This window comes from Pinus tabuliformis, chromosome 2_1, assembly GCF_031772625.1.
Source record: "Pinus tabuliformis cultivar Carrire ecotype Pingquan chromosome 2_1, CPIR1, whole genome shotgun sequence".
In the NCBI taxonomy this organism is placed as follows: Eukaryota; Viridiplantae; Streptophyta; class Pinopsida; order Pinales; family Pinaceae; genus Pinus; species Pinus tabuliformis.
Genome location: NC_142299.1, coordinates 247,959,256 through 247,981,625, shown reverse-complemented (window position 1 = coordinate 247,981,625; position 22,370 = coordinate 247,959,256).

Here is a 22,370-nt window from a genome sequence, read left to right as displayed (position 1 = left end):
TACCTCTCCTGAAAATATAACATACCCACTGCCTCCGACACTGCAGAAAGTTGTGGCTTTGACTACTACAAAGTCACCGTTTTAAGTACTATTAAAAGCAGGCTTCTCAAGCAAAGATGGATGGATACCTATCTCTCTATCGATCAAGCTTATGCTTGGAAGTAAATTTTAGTTATGCAGAAATAACTTAAAATGCAAATGCACGAGATGATGAGATGAAGTTAGACTTGAGGATCAGAAACGTTTGTTATGCAAAAGCCCTTAATCACCAAAATGAAAAGTTCACTTTACTAGATGAAGACTTAAAGATAACCCCTTTAAATATCACAATTAAACCACAAGATTTCTTCAAATCTTTTTGATACAATTATAGCTCAAAGAGAATAAAAACTTCTTTACAATTTAATATCAATGCCAACAGATGCTCAAAAAATACTCAGCTTAGGAAACAAAGATATGCAATTCATTACAATTCCACGACAAAGTACTTTAATAATTACTCGAAATATTCGCAAAATATTTAACATGCAATGAACATCAAATAATTCAAGCAATTAATATGATGATCAATCTCAATAGATGCAAAATATTCTAGCAATTAAATTTCTAGAGATCTAAATACTTTAAAGAACCATGAAATTTAAATGCTAAACAATTCACAATCCTAGAATTAAAATGATTTGTCCTTAGTGACCCAAATCTAGGAAAAATTTCGCTTTCCTATAGTCAATCTTTAGATACGAAATTAAGAATTTAAGTGTGTTTGACTATGGAGAAGTTAAAATGTTTCATACCACAAAAGTTTTTTTTTAGATTTTTTACCCTTAACACAAAAAAGACACCAAGAAGGAACTTTAGATTAACAGTTTAATTATTCCTTAGGAAAAATTCTTCGATGTGCTATGTTGTATGAAACAAGTTTAATGTGGTATATGGTCAATTAAAATTTTTTAATGACCAAAACAAATCAAAAGGATTTAATAACTTCAAAAAAAAATTAATGGGCCAAAGGCCACATAAAAAAAAATTAAAATCTTTTAATGTGAAAAAACATATTTTAGATTCAATTTTTTCGAAGTCTCAAAGTCACATAAAATAAAAAAGATTTTTTTTTAGGGTTTTGGTTTTTTTTTCAAGGAAAAAAAATCAAAACAAATTAAAATGAAATTTGAAAACACACCAAAAAAAAACATCAAAGTCAAAAATTGAAAGGAATAATTTTTTTTCTTTATGTTTTAGGCTTTTAAATAAAAATCAAAACAAAAGAGAAATTCATAAAAAAAAAAATCGAACTATCTAAACAAAACAAAAAAATCCTAACCTAAAAAAAAGGATCAAAGCAAAACAAAAATAAATAAAACAAAGGGAAATCGTTGTTTGAGTTTGCTTGCAGGTATGGCAACGACAATGGAATTCGACAGGAGAACGATGATGGCAGCACACAAAGGAGAATGAAATGTGTTGCACGCCAAGCAGCAAAGGAGCTGCGAGCAAGGGAGAAAAGTCGCAGGGTAGGAATGGAACTCTTTGGGTTTCGACGACGGCTGCAAGAGAGGAGAGGGAAGATGGCATTTCGAAGGAGAAAAGCAATGCCGACGAATAATGGAGGAGGGAACTGCGACTTTGATGGATGCAACTCTTTGGATAACAAGGGTTAGTCGTTAGGTTAGAGGAAAATGAGACAAAGGGTAGCAGACAGAAAGAGAATGTAAGGAGGAATGGCTAGCTAAGGATATGAAAGGAATGCAGATCGATTTGCAGGATGAGGAAGACACTACATGGCATGTTTTTTGCAGGGAACAAAAAAAAACGTAGACAAGGATGAAATTAATAAACCCAAAAATGCAGGCAGAGAGAATAAAACATTTTCCAGAAAGGAGAAAATGCAGCAATAGAAGAGAGAGGTTCAATACGGCAGCAGGCATGAGACAAATGGTAGCCAAAAAATCTAAGAAAATTTCCCAAAAATTTCTGATTAAAATGATATATTTTTGTGCTTAAAATTTGTCGTTGAAACTCTTGTAGAAAAACCCCAGATCTAAACTCTTAGATCCTCAAATTGAAAATAATTTAGAATAATGCCCCTGTAAAATGGTATTGAGGCTAGATCTTACCCTCCAGGGCCTAGATCTGGCTTCAAATAATAATAAGAAACTCCCCTTCAGATATGCACCCTTTACCTGCAAAAATGAAAACAAAAAAAACCAAGAACCTAGATATACAAAAATAAATAAAACCCTAGAAACCCAAGTCAGAATACCAAAACAATTACATATCTATGCACAAAAATGGTAGATCTATCAGATCTGAGGAGTATGAGTCCAACTCCGCTCCTAGATCTGATAATCTAAGGCTCTCAACAGCCAGATCTATCAATTTTCCACACAAAAAGTTAATTTTTTAAATTTTAAAGGAGGTGCTAACTCAAAACCCTTCGTGTATCACCAATAAAATATTATGATAAGCCTAGAGCTAATTTAGCTAGGCTCTTCATAAAACACAGATCAGGAGTTGGCTAGTCCAACTGAAAACTTCCCTTAACGCCTGAGGATCTAAAATCAAGATTTCTCTGCAAAACTCAATCCAGCCATTAAAATAGAGCGAGAAAATAATAATAAAATTCAGACAAATAGAGATACCTACTATCGTTCAAAATTTATATTATTATTTTAACCCCAACGACTGAGCAAGATACATGTACTCAAATCACTCTTCAGAAGCTATCATCAATGGCTTTAGAAAAAATTATGCATAAAAACAACACATCTTACAATATTCCCATGAAGAGTAACACTAGCAAAATTTAACCCCAAACTCTTTTTTTATTATCCAAAAAAATAAATTACACAAGAGCTTTTTTCTTAGCATACGACTAAGAGATTGGATGAATTGATTGACAAATTACCTCCTATTTAAAGATAAATCCTCCAACGGCTAGTTTGAGTGATCCTCGTCAAAGCAATCTCAACCGTTGATGAAAATTAAAATTTATTTTAATCTCATCCGTCGAAATATTTAAATATTTGGGGAAATTTGAAATTTTTAATTAAATGCATTTTAATTAACTCAAAAATATTTTATTTGACTTAATTTCTCCAAAAATTTGACTTTGACTTAAACCCCAGGGATCAAAGGTTTAAAATTTAGCAAAATAATTAATTTATCTTTGCCTTTGGAGAATTTAAATTTACATAGGACCTAGATTTAATTAAATTTATGGCTTAGGATTTTAATTAATTTTTTGCCAGAAAATTTAATTTATGGCTTAGGATTTTTCCAACCCTCAAAACACTCCACATCAGGATTTTCATATTTTTTACATTATAAGGAAGGAAACCCATTTTTAATAGACCCTCACAGACTACCCATTTATGCGACACAAATATAATCCAGTAAACCAAACAATTTGCAATAAAATAACCTAACGAGATAGTTCGGATTATTCCCTAATCACTTTTATATAGACTCGATCTAGAACACCAGGACTCACCTAAGATTCTAGCAACAAAATCCATTCCAGCTTTGGGGTAAGCCTAGAGGGGAAAACTCTGCCAACCATCTAAGAATGATCAGTGAGACGAAAAATCTCCTAGAATGGAGATCGTCACTAGAAAGGTAGGTTTACATAGGTTGTTACATACATAACACGATTCTGCTGAGATTATTTACATCATATACACGTAGAATGGGTTTACATTATAACATAATGATCAGGCTGATGGTGATAGTTGGACGATAGAAACACATCGATTAGGCGATATCCCTTTTGCAAAAAAAAGGGGTGTACTTCTATGGGGTCGTTGACACGGAGTGGTCAACAGGGAGCATATGAATGTGAGCTACATACCTAACATAAACATATTCATTTGCATCCCCTTCTTATCTCAATGTATTTTTAAACATAAATGTATATAAAACAAGGCAAATCAATAGCAAATTATTATACAAATTAATAACTACATCCAACATGCCTAGTAGTATTCAACAACTATCAGAATGAATATTGTTGGAATTCAATTTATAATTCATGAAGTTGCTATTAGGTATTGGAAGATGTTCAAGAAACTCATTGAACTGTACCACATGCAAAACTGGTACAATTAACTCCTTCGGAAAGTGTTGATCCTTCTCTATTGCAGGACGCTTAGAGACAAAAGCCTCTTAGTAGGTTAGATTTGTCTTTCCTGACACTTTACATATCTGTATCCCCTGTCGATAAATATTTACTTGTTCCAAATATTCTTGATAATACCTGAATAGTTCTTTTGTAAATCAAATTTGAAACACCTGCGCATTGGCCTTAATGTCTTCTAGAGGTTCAACAAGAGGAAATGGTTTCCTCTTAAAGAGAGGTATAGAGAAAAGAACTCGGAACCCCGAAGCAAATCCTCAACAAAAAAATGTAATGGTACAACACTCCAAGGCCCACCCTCATTTTTGGGTGTATTTACAGGGCATCATAGAGTGACCTTGGTCATATTTGTTACAAGGAACAGGCTCAAACACCAGATCTCATAATTCATGATTCAATATTTGTTCATTGTATCCAAGTTAGTTACTCGCAAATAATATTCAAGTATAATAACTAGAGTATTATTGTTGGGTCCCTATAATACTAGTGATTACCCCATTACTATTGTAGTTATACCCCTTATTTATATTGTTGTGCCCTATTACCCCCATATTGTTATTTTTGTGCCCCATAGAATCCCTCTATTGTTATTTTCGTGGCTTTATATTATTATTGTTAGGTCGGCTGGATTATATTGTGACTCCTTAGACTCCTATATATAGAAAGGAGGTTTTGTCATTTGTATCATCCAAGAATTGTTCATTTATGTAATGTAAAGGAGGTTTCCCCCTCGAAGAGGCTGAATTCTAAGGCGTTGATCTATCTTTTCTTGAGCTGGTTTCATAACATTTGGTATCAGAGCTTTGGATTCTAGGGTTTCGCTGCTCCAAACAGGTCATCGTGGAATTTTTGCTATAACTTTTTTTCTGTGACGTTTCAGAAGTCGCAAAAAAAACCCATTTGAGAAGAAATCGCGCTGAACCTTGGGTTCGAATTTCAGAGCTTTTCGTGCAATATTTGCGGAGATATGATCTGAGGAAGTTGGTCTTTTTGCAGACTCCTGAATTACATTCAAAACAGGTGACCTGGGGAAAATCATCATAACTTTCTCTCTGGGGATCGGATTGAAATTTCGTAAGAAGTTACAGAAAGAGGATAGACTGTAGTTTCTTGTGTGTGTGTTTCAGATTCAAAGGTTGAAACAGTGACTCGTGGCACGTCGTACAAGTTCGCTCTACTGAACCAGTCTAAAAGCAAGTCACTGTGGGAGATTTCATATAACTCTTCCTTGGAGAATCCAATTTGGCTCAGACTTGTGGCATTGGAAAGAGGACACAGAAGGCTACTATAGGTAGCAATTTCAGAACTAGATGATCCTAAATTATAGAGATACATCAGATTCAATATCAGGCTTCTATAAAGTGAAAAAAGGTGTGTAGTTTTTTTTTAAATTTTTGTGTAAGCTTGGTTTAACGTAATTCAAAGGGCATAGTAAAGCATTATTATCGGTAACTGATGCTCCAAGGAAAGAAAATGCAAACACCTAGTAAGGAACCTGAAAGCTCTAGCATGACTCATGAAGAAGAGGAAGAAATGCTACATGATATATCAAAATTACAAGAACAAGTGCAACAAATGTCACGCTCACAAAAGTTAACAGATGCTAAGATAAATGGCGTTGAAGCTAAGATAAGTGGCGTGGAATTTAAGGTAAATGGCGTGGAATCTAAGATAAAGGGCATGGAAGCTAAGATGGATGAGTCGAAGACAGATTTGAAGAGAGACATGGCAGATTTGAAGATAGATTTGAAGACAGACATGGAAGAATTGAAGAAGTTGCTACAAGAAAGGGTCACTAATGGTGACAAGGTAGTAAAGGAAACTCATGATGAGAACAAAAGAAATGTTAATCATGATTCCATAGACGCTAATGTTGGATCAAAGAATCACCATATTCCAAAAATCGATATGAGGAAGTTTGATGGCAAGGATCCCGCCACATGGATATTACAGATGGAGCAATTCTTCGATCTCAATAATGTGCAAAACGCACAAAAGGTACGTATGGCAACTGTATATTTGGAACCAAATCAGTTTGTATGGTATCAATGGCTTTGTTCTCGTAAAAAATTTATCACTTGGGCAATTTTTACGGAAGAATTGATAGCACATTATGAAGATACAAAAAGCAACACTTTTTTTAGCCAATTGATAAGTCTCAAACAAAAGGGTTCAGTAATGGAGCACATTGAGGAGTTCCAAAAATTGAACATAAGGGTAAAAGATATTCCAGAGGAGCATAGGATTGATGTGTTCATAGGGTCTTTAAAGGATAATATCCAACATGATGTTCGCCTTTGGGAACCTGATTCATTAGAGAAGGCATTCAGGTTAGCAAGAAAAATGGAAAGCAAAATTATGGCAACTAGGAAGCATACCACTCACAACTATAAAGACGGAAGTGTTGTTGCCCCTAGTCTTCCACAACCTATAAGGTTGACACCACAACAATTGGAAGAAAAAAGAGCAAAAGGGCTTTGTTACAGTTGTGATAGCAAATACACTAAAGGTCATAAGTGTGCTGAGAAGAAATTATTCTACATAGATTGTGAAGAGGAAGAAGAAAAGGAGCAAGAAAGGTCAAAAGAAGAAGATATACTCCAGGAACAAAGCCTAGATGAAGAACAAATAAATCCGACCATATCTTGTAATGCATTGGCAGGAATTACCACTCCTCAAACCATCAAGATAGAAGGACAAATCAAGAAGAAAAAGGTAATAGTGTTGATTGATTCAGGAAGCACCCACAATTTTATTCATTGTAGGGTAGCAAAAGAATTGAATTGCTTCCTATATCCAGCACCAGAGTGTCAAGTGATGATTGCAAATGGAGGAACAATAAATTGCTCTGGAAAGTGCCATAATATCAAGCTATCCATGGGAGAATATGTATTGACTAGCCCAATGCTTTCCATTCCAATGGGAGGTGTGATGTTGTACTAGGAGTCCAATGGCTACAATCCTTGGGTACAATAGCTTTTAATTTTCAAGAACTTTTCATCAAATTTTCTATGGAAGGAAAGGAAGTTGAATTAAGGGGTATTGCAGGGAAACCAGGAAAGATAATCAGCTCTAATGGTATGACAAAGCTTCTAAAAAAGGAGCAAAGAGGTGTAATTGCACAATTATGTTCGCTAGATGTTTCCACATTGGAATCATCTATTTCTCCAGATCTCCAAAAAGTCCTGGACAATCATTCCAAGGTATTTGAGACTCCCAAGGGTCTCCCACCTATGCGTGATCATGATCATGCTATTCATCTGATTCCAGGAAGTGTTCCTCCAAACATCAGGCCGTACAGATATCCCTATGTCCAAAAAAGTGAAATTGAACGTATGGTTGCAGAAATGCTAGAGGCTGGTATAATTCAACCGAGTCAAAGTTCTTTCTCAGCTCCAGTAGTATTGGTGCACAAGAAGGATGGATCATGGCGCATGTGTCCGGATTATAGGGAGCTCAACAAGCTCACTATTAAAGATAAGTTCCCCATTCCTGTTATTGATGAATTACTGGATGAATTGCATGGATCAATTTACTTCACCAAGTTGGATCTTCGTTCGGGATATCATCAAATCAGAATGAAGATTGAAGACATTCCGAAAACGACATTTAGAACTCATGAGGGTCATTATGAATTTTTGGTCATGCCTTTTGGCCTTACCAATGCACCTTCAACATTTCAAGGTTTGATGAATTCAATTTTCAAACCATTCCTTAGAAAATTTGTGTTAGTATTTTTTGATGATATACTAATCTACAGCAAGTCTTGGAAGGATCATGTTGAACATGTTGACAGGGTGCTACAACTATTGGAGGAGAAACAATTATATGCAAAAAGATCCAAATGTTTCTTTGGAGTCCAGGAGGTGGAATATTTGGGTCATATTGTATCTCATGAAGGAGTTAAGGTAGACCCTAGCAAAATTAAAGCCATTAAGGAATGGAAAATCCCCACATCCATAAAGCATCTGCGAGGATTTCTTGGGTTGACAGGGTATTATCGCAAGTTTGTTAAGAATTATGGGAGAATAGCAGCACCTCTAACAACATTATTGAAGAAAGATTCATTTTCATGGACTCCGGAAGCAACAAAGGCCTTTGAACATCTTAAAGAGGCAATGTGCCAAGCACCGGTCTTAGCTACACCGGACTTCACAAAAACCTTTATTGTGGAATGTGATGCTTCAGGAAATGGAATTGGTGCTGTTCTAATGCAAGATGAAAGACCCATTGCTTTTGAAAGTCGTCCAATCAAGGGAAAGTTTTTAAGCAAAGCTATTTATGAGAAGGAAATGTTGGCAATACTCCATGCACTTAAGAAATGGCGACCCTACCTAATGGGAAGACACTTCAAGGTAAAAACGGATCATGATAGCCTTAAATACTTTTTAGAACAAAGATTATCCTCTGAAGAGCAACAAAAGTGGGTCACAAAGATGTTGGGTTATGACTTTGAAATCATCTACAAAAAAGGGAAGCAAAATGTGGTGGCAGATGCACTCTCAAGAAAGGATGAGGATGTGGAAGCATTGTTGTGTGCCATTTCTATTATCCAACCAGATTGGATAAACGAAGCAAGGGAGGAATGGAAGAATGACGAAGAAGTGTGGGCACTTATTCGAAAGCTACAACAAGATTCCAGTACTTCTGATACATTTAGCTGGCAAAATGATTCGTTATGGTACAAAGATCGCTTATACCTCTGTAAGAATTCCCAGCTAAAACAAAAGATTCTTATGGAATTGCACACTTCTCCCTTAGGAGGGCACTCAGGATTTTTAAAAACTTACCACAGGGTTAAGAAGGAATTTTTTTGGGATGGCCTTAAATCAGATATTCAAAAGTTTGTGGCGGAATGTTTGGTTTGCCAGCAAAATAAAGTTGAAACAATTAAGACACCGGGTCTATTACAACCTTTATCCATTCCAAGCCAACGTTGGGAGGAGGTTTCAATGGATTTTATCACAGGTTTACCCAAGTCTGAGGGAAAGAGTGTCATCATGGTGGTAGTTGACAGACTTACCAAGTATGCACACTTTTGTGCATTATCACATCCATTTAAAGCCAGTACAGTTTCTACTGCATTTATGGAAACAGTTCAAAAGCTACATGGAAACCCAAAGATTATTGTAAGTGACAGAGATCCCATTTTCACTGGAAATTTTTGGACAGAATTATTTTCTTGTCTTGGTACTCAGTTAGCTCATAGCTCATCTTATCATCCTCAATCTGATGGGCAAACTGAGATAGTAAACAAATGTTTGGAAGGATATCTTCGTTGCTTTGTATCTGATAAACAGACACAATGGGTCAAATGGTTGCCTCTGGCTGAATGGTGGTATAACACTTCCTTCCATACAACAACAAAAATGACCCCATTTATGGCACTTTATGGGTATCAACCACCATCCATCACATCATATTTAAGAGAAAATTCTAAGGTTCAGGCAGTGGAACATCACATCGAACATCAACAACAAGTCCTCCAACTCTTAAAGGATAACCTCGTGTTGGCACAAAATAGAATGAAACAACAGGCAGATCAACATCGCAGTGAAAGAAGTTTTGATGTAGGTGATTGGGTATTCCTACGGCTACAACCATATAAGCAAATGTCCCTAAAGCAAGCTAAGAAGGATAATAAATTATCACCAAAGTATTATGGTCCGTACAAGGTGTTGCAAAAGATTGGTACTATGGCATACAAATTGGAGCTTCCTGCAGCTTCTCGATTGCACCCAGTTTTCCATGTTTCATGTTTAAAGAAGGTTATAGGTGACAAGCTCCCAATTCAAACAATATTGCCAGAACTTGACGAGGAAGGAAAAATTATATTGGAACCGGAAGCAGTCACAGAAACAAGAACTCGACAGCTACGAAATCGATCAATTTCAGAGTATCTTATCAAGTGGAAGAACTTATCCGCTGAAGATTCCACATGGGAGGATGAGAATTTTATGCAGAAGTATCCAGAACTACTCAAGCGTTGAGGACAACATTTTTTTGAAGGAGAGGGGCATGTTGGGTCCCTATAATACTAGTGATTACCCCATTACTATTGTAGTTATACCCCTTATTTATATTGTTGTGCCCCTATTACCCCCATATTGTTATTTCTGTGCCCCATAGAATCCCTCTATTGTTATTTTTGTGGCTTTATATTATTATTGTTAGGTCGGCTGGATTATATTGTGACTCCTTAGACTCCTATATATAGAAAGAAGGTTTTGTCATTTGTATCATCCAAGAATTGTTCATTTATGTAATGTAAAGGAGGTTGCCCCCTCGAAGAGGCTGAATTCTAAGGCGTGGATCTCTCTTTTCTATCCTTTTGTGAGCTGGTTTCATAACATTTTCTTACAAGGTCTTGTTGAGATTGCAACAAGATGATGGAGCTTAGTGAAAAGAGTCGCCTTCACTAAGTGGGCCCGCAGGCAAATTATGGCGCAAGTTCTATTTTTGATCACAGTGTGAGTGATCACAGTGTGGGTGACCAAAGTGTGGGTGATCACAGTGTGAGTGATCACAGTGTGGGTGATCAAAGTCTATTTTTAGACTGGTTGTCAAAAATAGAAAAGTCAAATATTATTGTCTCATAATAATATTTGGACTATAAACTTGATCTTATTCTCTTGGATCACTTCAGTGTGAGCTACAGATGTGGCCCATGCAGCTGCCAGAAGGAAGTACGCTTTTCTTATGAGTCAGTTGAGTTGTTGCATGCATGACTTCAGTTAGAACTCAATCAGTTGAGTTTGGTGGAGTTGATTGTGGAGTTGATGGAGTTGTGTTCAGTTTGACTTGGTTAAACTAGTTGTAGTTAGTTTAATTGCAAATAGACTAATGATGAGTTGTTAAACTAATTATTAACTCATAATACAACTATAGAATACATCAGTTAACTCAGTTGCATGTCAGTGCATGTTCAGTTCAGCAGGGACAGGTGTTAGAGAATCAGATTGCTATCAGTTGTGACTATAATTGTGCATCAGATCTTGCACAATCAAGGGATTGAGTATGCCAATGAGTTTGCTCATGTATTTGCCCAGTTTGTAGCTTCTGCTCACGTCTTACACATTGTGAGTGATTCTTTGGAGGTGAAATACGAGTTTGGTAGACCATTTCTCATTATTCTTGAGCAGGTATTGAGCAGTGGAGGCAGGCAAGCAGTGGAACAGATTTGGAGATCAGATCTTAGCTGTATTGTGTGTAACAGGTGGAATTGGTACTGGATTGCTTGTGATAAGCATTGTACTTTGTAATGTTACATGGTCTCAATCATTAATATACATATAGTGTGGGGTTTTTAGCGAGATGCTTTCCCCGGGTTACATACTATGTTAATGTGTGAATGTTCTTGATGTTTTATTGTTATTGATGCTGCTATATTGATGATCAACGTAGAGGAGCTTATGTATTGTGTATGTATTCCGCAATAGTACATGATCAGGATAATCTCTGTTGAATATGTGTTAAATTATTCAAAATTTCTACAGGTCTTACCCTTCGGGCTGTGCAATGCACCTGCCACATTTCAAATGGTTGTACTCAACATTTTTTCAGATTTAATAAATCAAGGGCTCAAAGTGCATATGGATGAATTCACACCTTATAGAGATGACTTCGAGCCAGCATTACAAACATTATAAAAAGTGTTGCAAAGATGCATTGCCACTGGGCTCTGTTTAAGCCATGAAAAATGTCATACGATGATGACTGAGGGACTCATCTTGGAACATTATATCTCAACTGTTGGAATACAGGTAGATCCAACTAAAATTCAGATAATTGTTTTAATACCTACCCCTTCCACACAAACAGAGGTATGCAATTTTTTGGGATTTTCTGGTTACTATAGAAGATTTATAAAGAATTTTTCTCAGATTTCTACACCATTAAATGCACTAACAAGAAATATTAATTTCATTTGGATAGATAAATGTGACAACGCTTTTGAGGATTTAAAAAGGCTTGTATCAACAGCCCCAGTGCTAAGGGGCCCAAACTGGGATTTCCATTCCAAATTTCATCTGATGCTTCAGACACAGCAATCGGAGCAGTTCTCAGCCAGGAAGAAGATAAAAAACCATATGCAATATATTATATTAGCAAAAATCTATCTCCTGCTGAATTAAATTATACTGTGACTGAAAAATAATTTTTAGCTGTAATATATGTTGTTAATAAATTCCGACATTATATAACTAGATATCCTGTAGTTTTATATACAGATCACTCTGCCATTAAATATCTAGCGAATAAGCTTGTTACAAATGGAAGAGTGACGAGATGGTTGATTCTCTTGTAGGAATTTGACATCACAATTAAGGATCAACCCGGAAAAGAAAACCTTGTAGCTGATTTTCTCTCACGAATGCCAAAGCCAGCTGACGCAGCAGCAGTTGAGGATCAATTTCCTGATGAACATTTATTTGTTGTTACTGTCAAAATGCCATGGTATGCGGACGTTGCAAATTATTTAGCGGTAGGTAAATTATCCAAGCACCTGACGCCTAATGAAAGAAAACAAATAGTGCAGCACAGTACCCAATTCTCTTGGATCAGGGGCTATTTATTCCATACAGGAGCAGATATGCACATTAGAATATGCGTCTAGGAAGATGAAGTGTTTGACATTCTAAAATCATGCCACAATGGGTCGTGTGACGAACATTTTGCAGACCGCAGAACCGGTCACAAAGTCTTACAAATAGGTTATTACTGGCCCACTATCTTTAAAGACGCTAAAAAGTTCGTTCAAGCATGTGATAGCTGCCAGAGGGCGGGACGCCCTGGACAATCTGATGAGATGCCTCTGAACTCGCAATTAGTAATCGAGCCTTTTAAGTGGTGGGAGCTAGACTTTATTGGTCTTATTAACCTATAATCTAATCAAAAAATGTGCATATTGGTTGCAACAGAATATGTTACTAAATGGGTCGAGGCAGAGGCGTTACCAAGGGCAACTGAGGATTCAGTGATACATTTTCTTTTCCAACTATTTGTGCGATATGGCCTGCCAAGAGATATAATTACAAATGGAGGACCGCAATTCGTAGGCAACAAGATTGCTGCAACATTGAGAAATTATCATATCCTCCACAAAATGACAACTCCATACCACCCACAGGCAAATGGCCAAGTAGAAAGTACTAATAAGGTAATTGAGGCAATACTTACAAAGACAGTTGCATCACACAAACGTGACTGGGCTTCTAGATTGCCAGAAGCCTTGTGGGCATACTGCACAACATGGAGAAATACCGCGGGATATTCACCATATCAATTAGTATTTGGTAAATAACCCATCTTCCCAATCGAATTCGAAATTCAAACATTAAGAACAACTCAGGAGGTGGATTTGAATTTAAATGAAGCTGAGATCAATAGATTACAACAAATCAATGAATTATATGAAATTAGGTTATCAGCTCTTCAACACACTACATTGATCCAACAGCAAAGAGCGAAATGGAATGATGCCCTTATTAAGAAGAAGATCTTCCACGAGGGAGATTGGGCACTCCTATATGATTCTAGGTTTCAAGATTTCCCTGGAAAACTCCAGACCAGATGGTTGGGCCTTATGAGATACAAAAGGTGCATGATAATGGCACCATTACATTAGCATCCATTGATGGATCTGGCTATTCTTTTAAAGCGAATGGTCGTCGAGTGTGACTTTATTGCAAACCGCTTACCAGGGAGTCCTTTTGTCAACAGTTACGGGAAGATTCCACCATGCAAATTCTCGCTGAGGAGGGTAACCCATCCTCAGCATCAATCCAGTGAATAATTCATTTGTTTTTGAATTTTGTATATAAAATTTTCTTTCTATTTGAATTTTCTTGTATAAACTGTAAATAAACTCTTGTTTGCTTTGGTTGTTCCATTTAAAGAACAACTGTTGTTCCCTCCTAAAGAACAGCTACCGTTCCTCTAAAGGAACAACAATTTTGTGTACAGATTTTTGTGTTGTTCCATTTAAGGAACAGTTGTCGTTCCCATCAAGGAACAACAGTCGTTCCATTTAAGGAACAGTTGCCGTTCCTATCAAGGAACACTAGCTGTTCCATTTAAGGAACAACAATTTTCTGTTTATTTGATTTTCGTGTTGTTCCGTTTAAGGAACAACTGCTGCTCCCTCTAAGGAATAGTTGTAGTTCCATTTACGAAACAACAATCCTCTGTATATACGATATTTTTGTTGTTCCATTTAAGGAACAATTGTTGTTCCCTCTAAGGAACAACAGCCGTTCCCTTTAAGAAACAACAGTTTGGTATGTGTCTTCTTTTTGCTGTTCCATTTAAGGAACAGTTGTTGTTCCTCTTAAGGAACAATAGTCGTTCCATTTAAGGAACAATAGTTTCGCGTGGTTGTGTTTTTGTTGTTCCATTTAAGGAACAGTTGTTGTTCCTCTTAAGGAACAATAGCCATTCCATTTAAGGAATAACAGTTTCGTGTGGTTGTGTTTTTGTTGTTCCATTTAAGGAATAGTTGTTGTTCCTCCTAAGGAACAACAACCATTCCATTTAAGGAACAGCAGTTTCACGTGTTTCTTTGCGCTGTTCCATTTAAGGAACAGTTGATGTTCCCTCTAAGGAACATCAGTCGTTCCATTTAAGGAACAACAGTTTCGTGCGTTTCTTTTTGTTGTTCCGTCTAAGGAATAGCAGTTCCGTTTACATTTGTTTTCATTGTTCCGTTTAAGGAACAGTTGTTGTTCCCTTTAAAGGAACAACAATTTCATATGTGAGTGCTTTACACCGTTCCATTTAAGGAATAGTTGTTGTTCCTCCTAAGGAACAATTGTCGTTCCTTCTAAGGAACAACGGTTTCATCATTATTTGTTTTTTGCTGTTCCTTCTAAGGAACAATAGTTTCACTTGGGTTTGTTTTAATTTTGTCCCCCCTAAGGATCAACACTTTTTCTTGCGTCTGTTTTTCCGTTGTTCCTTAGGAGGAACAACTACTGTTCCTCCTAAGGAACAACAGTTTCGTGTGCAATTTTTTTGTCCTTTTGTTGTTCCTCCTAAGGAACAGCAGTTTCGTGTGCAATTTTTTTTTTTTTTGTTCCTCCTAAGGAACAACAATGGTTCCTTTTAAGGAACAACACCATTTTTTGTGTGTATTTTTTTGATGTTCCTCCTAAAGAACAACACTCTTTTTGAGAGGTTTTTCTTTAGAAAATAAGCACCTTGGAAAAATCATTTTATTCTCTATCATCCTCTATAGGGCAAGAATACAAACATATATGTAAAGATACAAAATTTAAATGTTACTAGAACAAGCAAATCAAAGAAAAATTATCATCTTTAATGAGATTGTTTTGTATTGATTAGAAAAGGGGATCACACAACTATCTATATCACTTTGTTGTCCTTATCTTCACTATAACTCAAATCGATTGATTACTTGTACCATGTTGGTTCTTCCCTAATCCCCATAATTCTCTCTGCTTATTATCATTGAATAAGAGTAAGGGCATATTTTCTTCTATTGATATGTTCAGACTTCTTCCACCATCCCTACTCTTAAGGAGTGCTGAGCCACCCTCTATATATAAATAGGAAGTGCTATATAAAAGAAAAGAAAAAGAAGGAAAGAAAATATATATATATGTTTACTAACAATTCTATGATTTGTCAGATGGAGGATAGGGGGTCTCATCATGAGCCAACCTACCATGATCATAAGGAAGCAGTGCAGTGGCATTCCCACTATGGCCACCACACCAGGGATATGATCCACTAAACACATCAGAAAAATAAAAGTCCTTGGAACAGGAGGTCCCATCATGAGTCGGCTTGCCCACCTTTCACTCCTTCCTAGTGAATGGCATTGTGATCCATTTGGTTACCAAGTTAGCACAATGGCCTCCATTCTAACATCACAAGACACTTTCCTAATTATACATAAAGGATCATGGTTCTAAAGGGTGAAGAAAGCAATTCTGTCAAGGTTATAAACACCTATGGGCAACAGAAGCTCTGCTGATGGTATTGGAGTCATATTTTCAATCTCAATAGTGATTATAACTCCCTTTTCTTATTTCTTTATCTTTATTACAAAAGAGATTATCTTCCTAATTCTTTTTTTTGAACCTTTATGCATGAGATATCGTTTAAAAAGTCAATCATAACGGTTTAAGTGGAATAATGACCACATAGCATCTCACCCACATCAGATGTCCTTTCTCCCTTTTCGAATCACTCCATGGCATCTCCACATTTATTCATAATTTTCATTCTATGCATCGATTCCAACAACCCGATATTTTTGTGATCTTATCATAAATATGTATACCTTGCCATTTTTTACTACTGTACGATTGCCGCCAGTACGTCGTTCCTTCATTTAACCAGTCGAAGGTGACCTATCATTTTTCAGGGGGGTGCGGGTGACTTCCAAAGCACTTTTGCATGCGTGTCAATCTTTTATTTGGTTGTACCGGGCTACATGATATCCCATAATAGCAAGTTTTTAACGGTATCTATGTTAAAAAAATATTATCCGATATTAACAACTTGTTGTTCCATTGCTAGCTCTGTGTATTGTTGTGTTACCTGTGTTAAGCTAACAATGTGCAGAATTCAGACAAAATGGGAGGACGATCAATGCGCAGGGAGCCACAGATACTAGTTGTTTTTTATGTCGCCCAAGAAATTCTAGTATGGGCCGGATGGGTCGCATATTTTACACGACTGTAGCAACCCAATGAAACCGTGGCTATCGAATTTTTACAGAATTTACAGGATGATCATTCTATAATAAGAGGAAGGTGAATGACAATAATGGATGCAGTAATAGCTGAGGTGTCCAGATTACCAGTAGTCAGACCCATATGGACGCATAAAAAATTGAGGCTACAAGACGCCATTGCTACCTTTCGGGATGAGGGACAAAACCTGATTGTCAAAGGCAAAGGAGTTCAACCTTCATCTCTGGGAGAACCATGGACAGAGCTGGCTAGAGTCGTTCAGAGCTATATCACATGCGACGGAAGAAAAGATGTGGTAAGGCCACGCCACCTTAAATTATTAGCAGTTATAAAAAAGAAATGTTTTGTAAACTTGCCTGCATATTTGAATTTCTTGTTGCATGGCGCTGCTCAAAGCATAAAGAAATCCCGACATATAGAGACTGTTGTAAGTCATCATTGTTTAATTAGGCTGATAGTAAGCTACAACCTTGCCCAACAACAAACCAATTGGGAAGAATTAGTGTTTACTATAGAGGGGTGGTTAGCCTTACCTGCCCCAAAAAGGAAAAGGACTACCAGCACAGTAAACAGACCACAAAAATGTAAACGATATGCCGAGACAAGCTTGGGAACAGCTGAAAACCTCCTGGGTAGTAGTAGCCAACCCTTAGAATTATCTAGCCCTGAAAATGAGCAACCTTTACAGCTGGAAGGAAGAGATAACCAAGAGTCAGAACATGAGGAGGAAATAGAGCATACTAGTGAAGAGGAGAGGGATGAAGCAAAACTTCCCTTAACTCCCAGCACAAGTCCACCACAAGACTCATTACATGATGTTGAATTGGCCCAGATTTTGGCCAATATGAGTGAATTCATACAACCCGAAAGCCCACTCAACCTTAATATTGAAGTAGAGCAATTGGAAGAAAACTCTGCCCATAGTAGGAGCATGATGGAAAATGAAACTGATGAGAAAGAAACAGGGGTGGAAGTTACTCAGGAAGAGGTAGACCAAACTAAGAGTACACATCTAGAAAGACCTAGTTGGGTCAATTTGAACATAGAAGATGTGGGCCAAATAGGAGAAACAGAAACCAGTCAGGGCAAAGACACAACCCTTGGAGAGCAAAGCCCAGGTGAGCAACTAAGCTCGTTAAGAACGGAAACGGTTAGTGAAACAGCTGTTCCTCCCAAAAAGAAGAAAAGCAAAATTGAAAGGTTTAGAAAGGAACAACAGAGGCTGCAAAAAATTAATTAAAAGACTTCGGCAAAAGATAAGGACATTAAAAAGGGGAAAAATTTCAAGCAGAACCCCAGAAACAGTGAACACAACCATTCAAACTGAATTTCATGACATAAGGGTTACTGGGACTCAAACTAAGCCCATATTCATTCAAATTGATAAGGAACAACATGAAACTGTTACAGAAGTGGCTGCCCAAATAGAGAATGTACATTTTTGTAATGTAGCTATTCAAACAGAGGCAATACCCTCCAACAACGCGACCACCTAGATAGAAAGACCGACTTTCAATAATGAAAGAACACAGACTTTAAGCATTCCATCCCATAATAAGAGTATGCAGGCTATAGGTACTCAGTCTCATAATAAAAACACCCAGACAAATTTCCAAGCCAGAGATGTTTTGATGTGTAGCGATCCTTGTATAACAAATATTCAAGAAAATCTGGCACAGGCTCAGCTGACCATAAAAAGGCTTGAGGAAGAAACTCTTCCCCAACAGAAGTACCAAGAATTACAAAGGCAATTGCGGGATATCAATGCGTCGAAAAGTGAGGCCTTCGATAAATATCAAAGGGCAGAAGAAAGAATTGAGAAAATAAATATCAGACTAGAGATAGTCATGCATCAAATGGATACTCTTTGTTCACTATACACGGATGTTTTGGCATGCAGGTCCCCTACCAATAACTATGCTTTATTTTTGTTAGAAAGGTATTTACAGCTAAAAATCAAGGCTGTCAGGGCAGGGAAACCCATAGAATTGAAAATTGTTGAAGATTTCATAAACTGTTGTAAACACCATGGAGTGAAAGTTCAACGATTACTCTGCGAGTTTTACTTGCATAATTTTGTATTGGAAGAAAAATTGGAGAAGAATCCCAGCCCTTTTGTGGGGGATGTACAATTTCAAGCCTTCAATTCGTTTGTTGTTAACCAGTTGAAATGGTTTAAAGCCCATAATACATTCCAGAGGCAGGAAAATGGATTGGACTTTTGGGTCAGAGGTGAACCAAAGAACCCACTAGAAATGTTGGCCAAACATAAAAGTTTGATGAAAAAGGAAGGAGTAATGCAGATCTTGGGGCCCATTCACAAAGAAATTGTCCAACAGGGGGTAGAGTATTTTCTCTCTATTAAAGACAACTCCTTGGCAGTAGCTAAATTCAGATGGACAGTTTCCAATCATAATGTATAGGACAGAGAACCATTTAACTATAAAAACTTTAAATTGTCTTCAAATCGCTTTGTTACTTATAACAACCTCATCTTGAGGGAAGGCCCATATTGGCTAGGCTGTCAGTTCTGAAGCCCTATTGTCTGATATCCTGCTGAAGGGTATAAAGCTATATATGAATTACCTGAAGGGAAGACAGGGCACATCTTTGAAATTTTGGCTAAAAATCATGGTTTCAAACCACTTCATGACCTTCCTTCTCCAACCTATTCCTTGACTGCTTTGCACACAAACTACATGGTTTTCATGAGGACATGAAAAAGGGTAAGCAGGGGAGTATGTTGAGTTATGGAAAAGGTATGCATATCTTACTTATTTCATCATCCTTTTCTTTAGTTATATTCCCTTTATATCCTAAGATGATAATATATCAAAGGATTATAGTAAAAACAAGGAAATTATCTATTATCACAATTTAGCTGATTGTTGTCCTTCTTCATGCAGGAAAAATGATGAAATGGGACAACTGTCGTTCCCTAACCAAGAAAAGGAAAAAGATGAAATGGAACAACTGTTGTTCCCTAACCAGGAAACAGCATACAGGCAGCAAGCCAAGGATGGAGCGCGCAGTTATGGACAAAAGCAAGGCGAATCACAGGACCAGCGCAAAGGAGGAAATACGACTAAAGTTAAAATATTGCACGAATCCCTCAGGATCTCTTGATCCTGAGGGATCGTTGTTACTATTTATCCTTCTTACCTCTTTGCCATTATAAAAGGATCCTGAGGGATCGTTGTTACTATTTATCCTTCTTACCTCTTTTCCATTATAAAAGGCAGTGATTGTAAGCAGAGGGGAGAGATTATTCGAGAATTACTATTGTATTTGTAACTTTGATCATCGACTCTCATTGTTGAAACAAAGTACGAACTGGCTGTAACTATTTTGCAATGATTAATATATAAAGCAGTTGTTGTTCCTTCTCATATACTGAAGTAATCTGGCGGTGTTCACTGGTGGCTAAGGGCCCGGCCCTAGTGGATTCACTTGTTGTTCCTGTACCATTCTTTTATGATTTCTGTCATGTGATGGTTTGGTTTGATTTCCACTTCTTATAATCGCATTGCTTTGCTATTTCGTATTTCCAGACTTAACGAAATTACTCTGTTTTACATGCTGCAGAAATATTGATTTACGTTGTTATTATCTCTAATCTAATTATCTGCTTCAGTATTCCATTATTGTTATTTCAGATTTAGTCATTTAGTCCAGCGTTCTATTATTATTGTTTCCAATACAGTTATTTAGTTCAGCGTGCTATCTTGAGATTCTCTCCTGTAAAGAGTATTGACTGCTGCTGTCTACGCTCTTTGACCGAGATCCCTGCTGTTCAGATTAGAAACCGTGTTTGGAAAATCAATCAATTCAAAGAGAAATGAGTTATTGTTACTGTATTCTTGATTGATACTTGAATGAATGCATGATTTGGTTTCATTAGTGAATTGAGCTTTCTTTTAATTGTAATTAGAGTTATATAAGTTGCATCCATTTACTCTTGTATTAGAAAGAACTGTACTGCAATTTAGATGTGTTACTCTTGAGAAAACAGCCGCCACAAACTATGTACACTCTTGAAATAGAAAGTCTTACCTGGATTGATAACTAATGTAAAGATAATTAGGAGTTAAAAAGACACCTTTTATCACTCAACACCTTCAGTATTCCATTATTTTTATTTTAGACTTTGTCATTTAGTCCAATGTTCTATTATTATTGTTTCCAATACAGTTATTTAGTTCAGCGTGCTATCTTGAGTTTCTCTCCTGTAAAGAGTATTGACTACTGCTGTCTACGCTTACAGACTGAGATCCCTACTATTCAAATTAGAAATTGTGTTTGGAAAATCAATAAGTTCAAAGAGAAATGAGTTATTGTTACTGTATTCTTGATTGATACTTGAATGAATGCATGATTTGGTTTCATTAGTGAATTGAGCTTTCTTTTAATTGCAATTAGAGTTCTATAAGCTGCATCCATTTACTCTTGTATTAGAAAGAACTGTATTGCAATTTAGATGCATTACTCTTGAGTAAACAACCGCCACAAACTATGTACACTCTTGAAATAGAAAGTCTTACCTGGATTGATAACTAATGTAAATATAATTAGGAGTTAAAAAGACACCTTTTTATCTTTATTAATATCTTCCCTCAATACAACCAGATCCGCCCTACGCACTCAGCTACAGGGGTCCGCGCACACAGCTGCGGACTCTACCAGGCCTCTGCGCACACAGCTATAGAGCCTCTATATATCTACCAACACCCTTGACTCAGACTTACAGACGCAAAGAATATTGCCTTCACAAACCCATAACATCAAGATCCCAAACAAAACTTCCAAAAAACTGACTTCTAGCCATAGAGCCTTGCTCTATTTATACATTCCCATGTTTTACGGACCATGGGCAGGCCGACTCACTTCCTATTATTTTTCATTATTCTTGGGCGGACAACCCTTTGACTTGACTCATTACAATTCGCGCACTTCGCAGAGTCTTTACCATACTTTTTCCCAAAATTGTGGACTTTGAGTCCCAAAACCCTTACGCGGGGCCTCCGCTACCCAACAACTCCAATTCCTTGATGGATCCAAACATAACTAGAAACCAACTGTTATACCTATCAAATACATGTTCATGAATATAACACATATCCTCATAATGTTAGATAAAATCAAGGTTAAGAAGACTTATTGTATTCATGCAAAGAACTCATTCATTTGGAATTGTGGTTTCCAACATAGCCAAAGGAATTCTCACCCAATTAATTTCTTGTACTTTTTACCTTGCTACAATTGAGTCTTACTCTACACTGTCACATCACCCGGCTATTATTTATATAAAAAAAATTAGCTATTACCTTGTCATGCTAGTACAAAGCATGTTGCCCTGCAACTGCTCAAACATGTGAATCACATGCTCCAAATATCAAGACATCATATCTATTAATTTTAAATCAACCTTTACCAATACTAACAACCATGTCATAATCTAGAATCAACTCACAATCATAGTCATAATACTAAAACTATCACCTACTCGCACTCAAGTA